The sequence below is a fragment of the Oculina patagonica genome, chromosome 8 (genome assembly GCF_052425735.1).
Source record: "Oculina patagonica isolate OP01 chromosome 8, crgOcupat, whole genome shotgun sequence".
Taxonomy (NCBI): Eukaryota; Metazoa; Cnidaria; class Anthozoa; order Scleractinia; family Oculinidae; genus Oculina; species Oculina patagonica.
The window spans coordinates 15,223,174-15,237,531 of NC_135765.1; the positions used below are offsets into that span (position 1 = coordinate 15,223,174).

Consider the following 14,358-nt stretch of genomic DNA (forward strand, 5'->3'; position numbering starts at 1 on the left):
GAGTATTGGAAAATATTTTATTTATACGTAAACGTCACAAATAAAATATCCGGTATATAAACACCGATACATCACGACAAAGAGGGAGAAACAGGAAAACTTAAGCGAAAAAAAATATTTCCCTGCGTTCCATATAAATAATGAATCGGAAAGCTGCAAAGTTCAATTTCCCAAGTTTAATACAGATCGAGTTTGACGTGTCACGTAACCTTGGACATTTTAAATTGATTGGCGAACAATTTGCTGCTTTCCGCTTGGTTTCGCAATTATTTGAATATATTTCTATCATTTCTTCAAACGTTTAACACCTAGTTCACAGATTAGGTTCATTCACTTTTTATTCTCGTTTGTTGTTGTGTTTATTGGAGCCTGTCTTGTGGAAAGCAATTCGACATCTGCCGCAGAAATGGATTGTTCCAGACAAATGTTTTGAATACCTCTTTTGTTGCCTTGAAGAGGCTTAAAAAATAAATTACCTTTATTTATACACGGTAACCTGTGGCGTTAACGATAAGATGATAATATTTGGCATTCGAAATTAAGAAAATACAAATAAATTCAACAAGTGGAAACTGCGTCAATCCCATTACTACATTGTTTCTTTAAAAATATTTTTGATGACACAGGCTTTCCAATACATTACGTAATCAAACGCCTTAGCGTTGACAGCACTGGGGTTGATAATCTTTATCGACGTGATATTTATGCGATCCATGAAAACTCAAAAATAAAGGGTGCACAAAGAGGCATGCAGAAAATTTATTCTAGTTGTCTCGACTCCAGTCATATTCATTGAAATTTGGAAACACTCTCCATTTAGATCTTCCCGCGTTTGACGCCACAATGACCTCATAAATGTTGATTCAAGAAGATATAGGATCGAATAGGATATCGAAAAGGGAAGGAATTTTAGTTTTTAGACCTTTTATAGGCAGTAATATGCCACTTAATTTTCCGGAGCGTTGTAAGACATGAATCTAGTGCGGTAATTCGAGCAAATTTTGAACGTACGAGTTTTCGTAAAATCTCAGAGACTGAGTAGTGATTGAGAAGTTGTCAGTAGATAACATAAATATGTACTTTTATCATCATTCACGCTTTGAAGACTGTTCTCTTGGGCTTTTGAGACGTGATCCTCTTACCTATATAACACTAATGTTACTATAACCCTCTTCAGATTTTGCTAAGCCTTTTTAGTATGTCCAAATGTTCTGTGTGTCTCATCCGTGCGTTGTCTCCCAGATTGAAATATCAATCATTCTACAATAGTTCTGATACCTCACCGACCAGGGGAGGGGTCCTAGTGGAGAATACGGGCGGGCTCCGCCCGAATGGAGAATCTTTTTCAGGCTGTAGGTATACAAAAGGGTAGGGATTTACAAAAGGATAAGGAAAACTGTAATTAAGTTGTTTTAAAGGACCTTTCAAAACTGATATCTCGAACAGTTCCACATAACAGTCGATGCATTTAAGTATTGTAAGTGGTTCAGTTCAAGTGAAAAATTAAGAAAAGAGACGTAGTATATTCCTTCTGTGATATTATTAAGGAGTATTATTTTCTATCGAAGATATGTGAGGCGAAAATAGTACGTGGTAGGGTTTGAACCTCGGGCGGAGCCTCCCTGTATATTTTTGGTGCGAATTCGGATTTCCACAACTGCGTAACACACATACCCTTGCAAAGAATTTTATTCTTCATAAATTGGACAGTGTATCTCTAATCAAAGTCAAATGCCAAAAAGATGACAGGGGTGATCAACTCTTTGGAGGAAACACATAAGTCGTTTTCGTATAGGAGAACTACACCAACTTTCTTGCCGTTTTTTCGAATGAGTTTGCTGCCCTAGACAACCATACATTAACCCTTAACATGCTCAGTCCGGATTATTCCGGGATTTGGAGGAATGGCCATTCAACCACTTCTGACGTCACCAATTTACACGTCAGCAGATTGTTGTGATGTGCAACTTGTAGAGTTTGGATAGATCTTTCCACAGGACTGTCCATCTTGAACATTGACTGCATTCCGACAGAGCTAATCGAAAAAAACGTGATCAGTTTTTGGTGTAAAATTGGTGCTAAAACAGGCCAATATACCCGCACTTGATCATGGTCTCCTTTCCAGGGTTTTCCATTGATTTAGATCAAAACTTTTCAGGCCAGTAGAAGGCGAGCACAGAGTAAAAGATAGAGATAATAAGAAAGCAGAGAAAAACGAAAAGGAAAGGAGCAAGGAAAAAACTTGGAACGGTTCAGCAAAAAAAAGGCTTATGCGCATGCGCCAAGTAAAATGTTGTACATTTTTACATGGAAATTGAATAAAAAACCTACTGCAGTGTCAGAAAGTGCATTTCTAGAAAAGTTTAGAGAAATTTAGGACCGTAGAGCCAAGAAAATCGATTAACGGTTAAAAAACCCTGTTTTTTGGAGAAATTTCAGCATATTAAGGGTTAAAATAATTATGTTGCAGTGTATAATCGCATAGATTAAACCAGACCAAGTCATTCTTGACTATCATTAAGACTCTTTTTCTTGAAAAATTTCTCTTGCTGCAGTTGAAAAGAATATGCTGCCTTTGCAATAACATTTTGATTTCTAGTCTTCTCGGATAAGGACGATAAACCGTAGGCCCCGTCCCCTGCATCTTCAGTGCCACGGTCCGTAGGTGACGTAAAAGAACCCACACACTTATCGTAAAGAGTAGGGCACGGAGTTCCCGGTGTTGTAGTCTGGCCTTTGCACATTGTACTGTGCGTGCTGTTGAAATGTTCGGAAATATTAGCTATAGTAAGCTACTCTTGAAATCCGAGGATAAATAAAGTGATGATGATGATGATGATGATAAGGGGGGTGGTGGTGGTTCTGAATAACTAACAAAGATCGACCTTAGGATCTTTTAGGCGTTCAAATCCAAATTAAGTGTTTTTACAGGGAAAAATGCCTATCAAAAGGTAGGTAGATAGGTAAAACTTAATTTATACACGGAATCAATTCATGTCACGTGCTCTTCCATCGAGCCGTGTGAAGGTTTCAGTATACAAGACGAACGTTGAAATCAGTTATGTCCCGTGCTAGGAATAATGCAACTATTCGAGAATTTTAAAAACAGTTGAGTGTTTGCTGATGTCCCGCCAGTGGTATTTACAAAGAAAACTGCTGAAGCATTCCGCAAAACAATATCGCAGTTGTTACAGACATAATCATAATAAGCTGAAAATGATCATTCATTTTCTTATGATTATGTCGATCATAAAAGCAAGATAGGGCGCTCTGTTGTCATTATTAGTGTGTTTCCAGGGGGGGGGTTTCTGATTACATTTCTAGACGTTTAGAAAATATTCCATTTTCAATTATCTCTAAAACATCATCATTTTTATTTGAACTTTACTACCACCATTTGAGAAACGGAGAACGACTCCATTTCCAAAACGAATCCTTGATTTGCATAAAAGGTTTCGCTAGTGGAACTTGCAAAAGTTGAAACAAAGAATCGAAAACGTTCTAGAGCTACGAAACTACCGGTAGTTCTTTTTTAACTCTTTCCTCCAGAGTGGCTTCTATTGTGTTCGCTTACTACCGTGAGGGGGAAGACTGGGGAGAGAAAAATATAAAATGCGCCGTTACACGACGGAAAGGAGAAGAAATAATTGTAGCTTATATTTCGGTCGAGCCCGGTGCGATTTTTTTTTTTGCAACGACGCGAGTCAACGTGACGTATGTCATGCATGTGATGGCACCATTTTGACTGAAAACTACGTGCTAATTTCTAATTGAAGAACGATAATCTTCAACGAAACTTGCCGCCAAAAGCAGTAATTGTGCTAATAGAACGAAAAAAGATGAGCATATATTAAAGCTAGGTGTTTAGTACATGTTTTAGTTGCAACAAAGTTGAGAAAAATGGTATTGAGCTCGATAAAAATAAGTTAAATTGTGCACCCCTTGTACAAAAATAATATTGTTTAAGTCCATCAAGAAGCTCGCACTTCAAAGCCAAGGGTTGATCCAGTTGGCCATTAGTGGCTGGTTATTTCGTTTTCTAAAACCGCTTTCAAACTTCCAGAGAAAATGACGGAAATTAAAGAGAGGCTACTAAAGTGGATTATTTTTAGTTTCAGTTTCGTGTGGATTACATACAGTGGTTGGGATTATCTCTGTTTGCGCCTCTGGATTGTTAACCCGTGTCCTCCAACTTCAATATTTACATTTAGGCTAATTTTCGATACATTATCCACGCTGTGGCTTATAAAACTAACAAATCATCACATTTAATTTGTCTATTACAATCCTTCAATTAAGTCAACTATTCCGGAGGTTTTGGCGAGTGTTTTATCATAGTTTATTCCGCAGTGCTTGGATTAAAATTGTAAAAGGAAGTTACATTTAAGATAAAAATATCTTTTGTGACGCAAGCTGAAGAAATTAAAAATTCAAAGCACATGTACAGAAAAAAGCTTTTTGACAATATTTTTAATTTCAGAATATCAAAGCGTCCGCAAATCCTCAAACTATCTTTTGTCTTCGGCGTCTTTTGTGTTAATTTTTGTCTAAACTGCTTTTTCCTCCTTTAATTACAGAAAATGCCGAAGTATTGTTTAAGTGGTAAATTGGAAGTTAAGCTTCAATATTTGAAAACATTGCAGGTAAAAAAATACTGTGAAAACAGGAAGTAGCAATGACGTAAGGCAGTTCTTTTACATGTAAATTCAAACAGAACTTCTTCTCCTTCTTTCAATGTACTGATAAAGAGAGCAGCGAGCTCTACTCCTCCCGTCAGTTATTGCCCTACTCGTCAGGAATCTTCAGTGTTTTGGGGGCTATGGAGTTAAAAGTCTGAAAGAACTCAAAATGGCTTGTTTTTCTTTTTCACTGGTTTCTCCTTTTTACAAACGTTTAGGTTCACTTGTGTGTTACGGCGTCAAGTTACGGCGAGCACAAATCGAGTCGGGGAGTGGGCTCTGGGGACAAGAACGGCGGAGGGAAGGGAGGGAAGAGACGCCGAAGAGAGTAATGAGGGAAAAACAAAACAAAGAAACGGCAAAAAAAGGAAGGAGGGAAACAAGAACAAAAAAAAGAAGAAAAAGGGGGGGGGGAAAACGTGCGCGAGCGAGTCACGATTGGTTTTGGTTTTAGTTCTGATTGGCTGAGAAAGTGGCGCGTGATTTTTAAGCCAATCACTAAGCGTGGTAATTCAAAACCAAAGCAAACGCAATTTACTTTCGACACTCAAGTGAAAACCGCTCTATTCGATGCTATGTTATTTTTGAAACGCCTCTAAACTAAATTTGCTCGCACGAAACGTCTAACTGAATTTCATTAAAAAGCAATAAAATTAAGCAAAATCTGACCAACTTAAAGTTCCTTGGCAATTTAATTATTTTTCTTGTTTCTAGTAGGGCCTTGTACAGGCCGTCAAAAATTGCAAAGCCGACTATATTTCAAGTCGTCTTGCGGGGTATTGGGAAAAGTTTTCAATCAGCAATAACCGCGCCTCGGATGAACCTCACTGGCTACGGTAATGCCACTGCGCAAAGCTGTTTAAGCGTTATAACGATAGAGATTTTGTGAAAGACTTCGTTTCCATCTATGTGGGATGTGCAAGCATTTCAACCCTCACTCTTGATCAATGCGCATGTCTATAACAATTTTCCTTAAATTATTCTGAGTTTTCTTCTTTTTGTTTCTTTTCATTTTTTTTTTCAACACCGAACGATAATCCAATGTTAGTGAATGACAGTGAATTCAAACGATACAATGTATACACTTGTACCAAGCCGTAAAACGCGGACGCAGTGAAGTTTTGTTGGACGCGTGCACCCATGGGCGTTTCATCCTTAAATAGTTATTTTGTTCGCTTACACTCAAAAAAAACTCACAATTCCAAAAAAACCCTGCTACTTAGTCATGCAAGAGCACGCTATCTTATCGAGGAGACGATTTGTAAAATGACGTAACCATTAATTGTCAAGATGTTATCTAAACACACTCACAATTTTTTGACCTTCGAAAGATCCCACAAGGGAGAGAACAAACTGCCCATTTTTAAACTTGAGTGGCGCGAACAAAGGGCTATTATTGGTCATATACTTTTAAATTTCTCCAGTCAGGTGAACTTGCCCCGGAGGGCTTGTTCGCCGCCAAATATTTCCTAATCAATGCGAATCCAAATATGAGGTATAAGCTAGCCTTATTCCTAAGCGTTTGTTCCAGTGTTTCTACTAATACGTTGTGTTCATTTGTAGACCACTTTTTAAAAAAATCTCGATGATTTGGTAAGTGCAGAATGCAATATGGAACAATTGAAAGTATGATGTTTTATATATATTCGTGTTTATTTGCTTTATTTTACTTTCGGAAAAACTGTTCACAGGCTACTTGTATTCTTTCCCAGGTGTTCCTTACGCTAATCTTTGCAAACGTAACACGACACTTTTGTTCGTTTGTAACAAAATACTTTTGTCTTCCTTGAAAATGCGATAACATAAACTTTTGTTTTTTTTTGTTTTACGGCGGCATCGATGACATTTGTTTAATTTAATTAAGTTACGGTTTAGACTGCACGAAAGACGATCCTCAAAAACTAAAGAAACAAATCTAATCAAAAAAACATATTTTTCGACAGGTTTTTTAAAACGCAGTACAGCTAGGATATTTGTTTCCTGGTTATCAGGTGTTCACGCCAAAAAATCCCGGTGCAAGTTTTTGCATACCTAATTACGAAAGCGCTGTGAAAGTCTCAAAATCGAATTGAATTAATTTGCGGTTTTTACTTGGCGCCAAGGAGTCTGCAGGAAGCCTACCGCAAACACGCAATACAAGCGATGTTTATGATAGTTCCAGAAAACAACGTGGACTAATCTGCGCATGCGTTTGGTGTAAATTACGTTGAGTAGTACCACAAGGAGAGCAAAGGGTTTTCTGAAACAAATATATACGTTTGAGATCTTCGTATGAAAGTAACGTAGATGTGCTCCAGGTTTTACCTAGGGGTACGGTCAGGTACTCCCCACCCCCACCCCCTCCACAAGGAATAATTAATTAATTGATATTAATTAATTAATTGGTGATTAAAAGTTTACACATTAGCGCGTTAGGGGTTTAGAAGACGACAGCCCACCAAACCATCACAAAAGTGCATTCTGCACTAAAAAGGGTCAGGTGAATATGTGACCTTCTCTCCTACTCTTTGCTACTCAAAAATTTTGGTTTTAAAAAGATATTGCCCAAAAGTACCGCCAAAATTCCGTAACAGAGGACTATAAACGTTGCAAAATGTTTCCCAAACCAGAGTACTGTGCTCAAAATTATGTCGGCGAAAAGCATCCAAGCCTATTGCTTCCTTTTTTAAAAAGATATCTCGCGTACTCTTCAAGACAAATGCATGAGAGAAGTTAGTTGTCGACAGCAGGTTTAATGCTATAATCAAACCAGTTATGATGTACGGTGGCTTAATCTGGGGGGTCCACCTCCACTAATAATATAAGAAGGTTGTTTAGGTTGCAAAAGAGAGCTGCAAGAGTAATTCTCGGAGTAAGAACAAAAGAGGAGAGGACAATTAAGCTTTTTAAGAGATTGAAATGGCTACCATTTTATGACGAAATTAATGTTATCAAGTTATGCTTAGTGTTTAAATGCCTTAATGGCCAATGCCCCGAGTATTTGTCCAATACACTGACAAGGGTAAGTGATATTTCTACGAGACAGTCCAGGCATGGAAGCATAACCCTGAGATGCCCGAAATAGTCGCGTGAAACCGAGGGAGAAAGGACTTTTGCAGTCACGGCAGTAAAAGAGTGGAATAAGCTCCCTATTAACATTAGATCCAGTCAGAATGTTAAGCTTTTAAAAAATAATTATGTGAATTACCTTAAGGAATCATACATAGGTCTCGACCATTTCTCTATTTCTTTTCTATCCAGACCGGGGGGGGGGGGGCGGAAAGTGCCCGCGCCGACTTTGAACGCTTATAACTTTTTTAATATTCAACCAAACGCTGCCAAACTTTGCGACTTTATCTAAAATTTATCTGGGAATAATTTGGTAGGCTAGGTTGTTGTGTCAGGAACTTGACGTCACCATGGCAACGGCATTTTGACAGGCATGTTTTCCCAAATTTGTAATTTTCGTGTTTCTATTAATGAAAAATAACTTTAAAGCAATTATTTTCACCTGTTTACGGGTTTTAAGCACATTTTTATTGGTTTTGAGTATTTTCCAGTAATTTTGGGCGGTTTTCTGACGTTTTGAAGAAATTTCGAAATCCAAGATGGCGGATCCAAGATGGCGGCTGTTTTGACATTATGATGTAATTGTCACGTGATGTGACGTCATTATCCCACGTGACATATACCAAAAGATAGATTTTGGGACATACTATATATCCTGTAAGTTTCATTGTGATTGCTTAAATATTCTGGAAGTTACGGAGGGGGGAATCCGCCCCCCCGGTCTGAAAAGACCAAAGAAAGCCCGGTCTGAATAGGGTTAAGTTAAACTCTATCTTAGTATTTTGTTTTTAGTCATTTCAATTACCATTTTTTATGTATAATATAATGAGGGCCACTAGTTTCTCAGTTTTTAACTGTAAAGTGCTTTTACCCTCGTTAAATAAAGTTATTATTATTATTATTATTATTATTATTATTATTATTATTATTATTATTATTATTATTATAAGAGGTATTGATAAAGTAAAAGGACAACATTGACCTTCCAGCTCTTTATTTGCTGAACTATTACAACTTCTTACTATTTTCGTATTTATTTTATTTTATTTGGTGAAGTTCTTATTCGAACCCAACTACAGTCGAAGAATTCGGCATCCTGAAGGCGACAGGCAACGTTTGAACGAGACAGAAAATAATTTGACCAACGAAATTGTTTTATAAACGAAACACCGCGTCTTTTATACAAAATTGGATATCGGTTAATTTATTGTATTACTCAGTTTTGTTGTTATAATTGAATGAAAATTCCAATTTCTTTTAATCTCTGCCCGAGAGCGAAATCCTTTTCGATGGAATTTTCATTTCAATTTCCTATGCAAATACATCAGCGTTAGGTTTTTTCCCTTTGTTCTCTCATGCTAGCTCTTGCATTTCGCTTAAGGTGGCTCAAAACAGTTTCATGCATTTTTCAGCACCTTAACTTTGATGAATCAATACTACGACTCCTTTTCAGTTGATACAACAGTTTTGGTATTAAACAGATGCCCAATTACTGGTGAACAAGTTATAATTATTTTCTTGACATTACAAGTTATCATAACGGTATAACCTGTTAAAAACACCCTTAATTTTCGCTTCAAGCGCTTATAACTTAAAAATAATAATAATAATAATAATAATAATAATAATAATAATAATAATAATAAACGAATATTTAAACAGGATGTTGGCCCTTCAGTACATGTACTGTTTTTAAAGGGGTCCTGTGAAAAGAAAAATATATAACAACATCAAACAATTGAACATCATATAAAAAGATAAAAGGATAAAAAATTGAAATTTCTACTAATTTATGCTTATGTAACCTAAATAATTCATTTAAAGACTGCCTAGCTCGGTGACCCCTCATTTTTATGATGGAATAATGATCAGCATATTAAGATACAACTTTTGGCAAAGTTTCAAAAAATTCTGTATTGTGGGTTCAGAGCCACCTTAAATTTTCGAAAATTCAACGCGGCTCTGAACCCACAATAAGAAACAAAAGAAAAACATGTCTACAAAAATGACGATTTGTTTTTCAGTTACTATTAAGTTGCACGAATGACATTTCTGAAACTCTCTGCAATCTGACTCAGTCGCTGCCATCAACTTTTTTGCCCATCATGATACAAGTCCATTTCTTATCGGAATTGAACGGTCAACGGGCCGGGTCATAACTTTCACTTTGCCGAAAACAAGACACAGGCCAGAATATAGATTCTCCAGTTTTCTTGTTTCCTCAAATTGGAATAAGCGAATGTTGAATGCGTAAAGTTTGCCAGGTATCAGACTGACTGGAATTATGGAAAAAAGATTAATCTTTTCCCTTTCCTGTAATTTATTTTGCTGTGTTTGTAATGGTTAGATTTAAACACAGCTGGAGAATTATCCTACAGCAGCCGAAGAAGTTTGTTGCCTAGTCAACGATTGACTTGAATTGGTAACCGAAGTTCTCTTGTTTGTTTGTTTGTTTTTTCGTATGAAGAGGGAGTTTGCCTCTGATTAGTGGTTGTTCGCAACTCCGTTCAAAACAGAACTTCGATTTTCTGTTAGGTTCTTTTAAATAAACAACAAAAACCACATCACGGCAAAGATATTATAGCCGGTAAAATGCTCGATTCTCACCAACAGTTGCGCAATATGAACTGATGGCCATTTTAACGTTATATTCATCCAAGACCGGCGCAAAACAGCGTTTTACGCTTGTGAAAAATATGTCTTTGTAATAGAAAATCGAGAGTGAATTATCGCACTGATAAACCTTCAAATCGCAAGTTAGCCACAACTAATTACAAAGTCTTTCGCTTTTCGTTTTCCCAGCTTGAATAAAACTATAAAATTCACAGATGCCGGTTACGGGTGGCCAAGTCATTTGGAGCTCTCTATTATAACTAAAGCAAACTTTTTTAAAATTTCAGTCTTGACAACCTGTCCGACTGTTTATTCTAAACGCATAGAGCACGCACAGATGAATACATGCATTAAGTTTTGAACTAGTCTCCTAACCGTCTCTTTTTTGCTCTAAAACCTGTAGCCGGGACAAACGGAAGTTACCGTATTTTCTCAATTAAACGCCCCCGGCGTTTATTTCAAACTTGGGTCCGTGGATCCGGCGTTTATTTGAATGGTGCACTTTATTGAAGCAAAATGTTTATTAGAAAAGGGTTTTAAGTCATTATTTGTGACATGAATGTAATTTGCCATCATACCTAAAGCATGTTACACTTCGAATAAATGCCTGGAAAGCTTACTTACAACTTTAGCTCGGAGACCCGGCGTTTATTCGGGGCCCGGCGTTTAATCGAGAAAATACGGTATGTTGTAACATGGGGAGAAATGAATTCGGCCGACTAAGCTTTTTTAACTTGAAGTTAATAATTAGCAGAGAAAACTTGAACCGGCAAATAAACACTAATGGATCTACTTGACATTCTGACAATCACTTTGCATCATCACTAAATATACCATTAGCAATCTTCGAAGCAAAGCCTGCTATAGTTTAGGCTTTCCCTGTCAAAAGTGAAAGAACTGTACTGGCAAAAATTAAAGTATTTCGAGTTCAGAAAGAACGGCTTGTTCCAGTCCTCCTCAACCACAGAGCTGTAAACTTTCGTCTGCCTCTTTCGTATTTCTCTTGAGTCCATTTTTCCAGATTAGGGAGCGGTCATTAATAACGCTACGAAAAGGGAAAGACAAGTTTTCTGCAAACAAGGTAAGATAATTTTTAATAAGAAGTCGAGAGTGAATAACGGCAGGTATAAACCCTCAAATCGCAAGTTAGCCCTTACTTATCACAAAGTCTGCTGTTTTTCGTTTTCCCAGCTTGAATAAAACATGAATATTTGAGTTACGGGTGGCCAGCTTATTTGCGGCTCTCTATTATAACTTAAGTAAACTTATTTGTTAAATTTCTTGTCAACTTCTCCGACTGTTTATTCTGCTTGCACAGATAAATTCATGTATTTAATCTCCCAACAATCTCTCTTTTGCTCTAAAATCTGTAACTAAACAAACGTGACCCTCTCTTGAATAGTTCTACGAAATGAAAAAATGAATTTGGCCAACTAACCTTTTTCAACTTGGGAAAAAAATAATTATATTATTTGCGGAGAAAATTTGAACATATAAACATTATTTGATCAACTAGACATTCGACAATGCTATATAAATAATGCTATATAAAATATGCACCATCACATATTTTATTAATTAACAATCTTCGAAGCAAAGCCTGCTGTAGTTCGAGCTTTCCTGACAAAAGTGAAAGAACCTTGTTCTGGCGAAAACTTGGAGTGTTTCAAGTTCGGTATTAACCGCGTGATCACATCATCAGAAAGAACGGCTTGTTCCAGTCCTTCTCCTCCATAGAGCTGTAAACTTTCGTCTGCCATTTTTATATTTCTCTTGAATCCATTTTTCCGGGTTAGGGAGCGGTCATTGATAACACTACGGAAAGGGAAAGACAAATATTTCCCCAAGAAGGTAAGATAATTTTTTAAAGAGTATTTTCTCCTACTTCTATTGAACCTTTTCAACAAGCTGACAAAAGAAACAAGAGTCTGACTTTCAAGTAGCCTTTAAAACCATCCAGTAAATGTCGGTATACAGCGAATATCCTTTACGAATACCGAAGGAAAAAAAAACCATCATACGAGAGACAAAACTTAGCCAACGTTCCTTTTATTTTTATATATAAGTTTTCGTTTTGAATATCAGTTATTTTCTATGGTTTTTGTCTGCCATTCAATCCATAGAACTGTAGTAAGAACTGTCTATTTTTTTTTTACTGAAATAGAACTTCAAGAGAGGGACTTTAATTCAAAGGTAAGCAAAATGGAGCTTTTATGGTTATTGTTTATTTTAAAGTTGAACGTCAGAAGTGAGAAATGCAGTTATATTTTTGTCAACCCTTTAAATCTCCCTCTTCGAATGGACTTTGAAACTTGATGTTTCAATGAAAACAGAGACGATCAAGTTTAAGAATGTATGACAGTCTCTTTTTTTCTCTCGTTTTCCCCTTAATGTGTCGATGCGTGTTCTGGCGCACGAATTGGGCGTTACATTTTCGCACTAGCCTCGCAAGCAACCCGTCGCACTAAAACATCTGGGACAAGAAGCGGGAAAATTACCTCGTGCTATCTTGCAATTTAATTTTTGGTCGATAGAGTTTTCGTTCCACGTCCTCAGGTTTTCCTCGAGTAATTGCTTTACCTTAAAATATCACAACAACGAAAGACTTGATGTGTTTGCTAGATGTGTTTTGCGCTCATTCCTTTTAGTTTTCAGCATGGAATGGACTTTCTTATCTACATATTTCGCTTTTCCAAACGTACAGAGAAAGACTGAATTACTGTGATCGTTTTGTTTGTCGCTCGCAATTGTATCAACTGTTCTCCTTGAATATTTTTTTTTAATTCGTTATGTTGCTTTAATTAATCGCTGCGACAGAAAAGGAGTGGATTATTGTTTATTGTTTTTCGGGCTTACTAAATTTAGGGGTCATGAATGGTCCTCAAAATTTGTAGTGCTCGCAAAATAAGGCTTTTGCTCGGAATGCTCGCAAAATTTTAATGAGTACTCGTTTGTTCCTGCTCGCATAATTTTCATGTGCTCACATGCTCGATTTTTAGTGGAGGTAGCTTTTTAAAAAGTGCTCGTTGCTCGCAAGGCTAAATGTGTCAATTTTCGTGCTCGCAAAGACCATTTGATACCCCTAAGTTTATTTCGATCTTTTTTTGTATAGCCTGTGAACACAAAGAACGCGAAGAATTAGGAAATCAATAGAAATATGAGGCTTGCTGAGTCATCCATCGGACGATATGTAGTGTTTAGTATGTAATGGTCGATTTGCTTGCTTACTCAATAGGCGGCACATTAACATAGCTCTAATTGATCTACACATACCTTCTCCCGTTCGCAATAATAATTGAATGATACTTAAGGATGGGGGGGGGGGGGGGGTACAAATGCTTCCAGCACTTTCCAGCTCTTATACTTTGATAGGTCAGTGCTACAAATATTTATCAGCTACTGTCGTCCCTGGTAACTATAGCAACAGCATAACCGGTTAAAAACACCCTTAATTTTAGCTTTTAGTTTTTATAACTCAAAAACGAGTTCAGTGATTGCCATTTCTCATTACTTAAAACTGATCAGAATGTTAGAGCCACCTTATTAATGTTACGGAACGTTTTTCGGTAAAAAGGTAGATTTTCAAACAAAACAATTTTCTGTTATCGTAAAGCTAGTGTATAGGTGTTTTACACTTGCTCTTAGAACAAAGCCTTCGAATAAGAAATGAGCTCCAGGTTTTAAGGGCGTGAAAAGTAATATCCTCAGAATTTTCTATATTTCTATAGCTTACGAAAGTCAAACTGAGTTGTCGAAACGCTATTGGCTACAACTCGTTTATGACAATTGTCCTTTTTGTGATAACTTTGAGTTCTGCCTGTGAGCGAGTGAGTTAAGATCTCCATTAAACACCATGTTCCTTGATGATGTTTTGGTCCACTTGATATAAAAGATCCCGGAAGGCGGCAGAACACTTCCCGTTCAGTAATGTCTTTTATATTTCTGTTAATGAGGCCTATTGTGTGTGTGTGTGTGTGTGTGTGGGGGGGGGGGGGGGGGGGGGGGAGATCTGATTCAG

The 14,358-nt window shown here is 37.0% G+C and overlaps 1 non-coding gene across 1 annotated transcript; it reads right to left on the reverse strand.

The window, feature by feature from the left end:
* Positions 1-5,398: 5,398 nt before the first annotated feature.
* LOC144664548 (U4 spliceosomal RNA) lies at positions 5,399-5,536 on the reverse strand. Its single transcript, XR_013572827.1, has one exon. It is a non-coding gene; the product is annotated as a U4 spliceosomal RNA (small nuclear RNA).
* Positions 5,537-14,358: the final 8,822 nt, after the last annotated feature.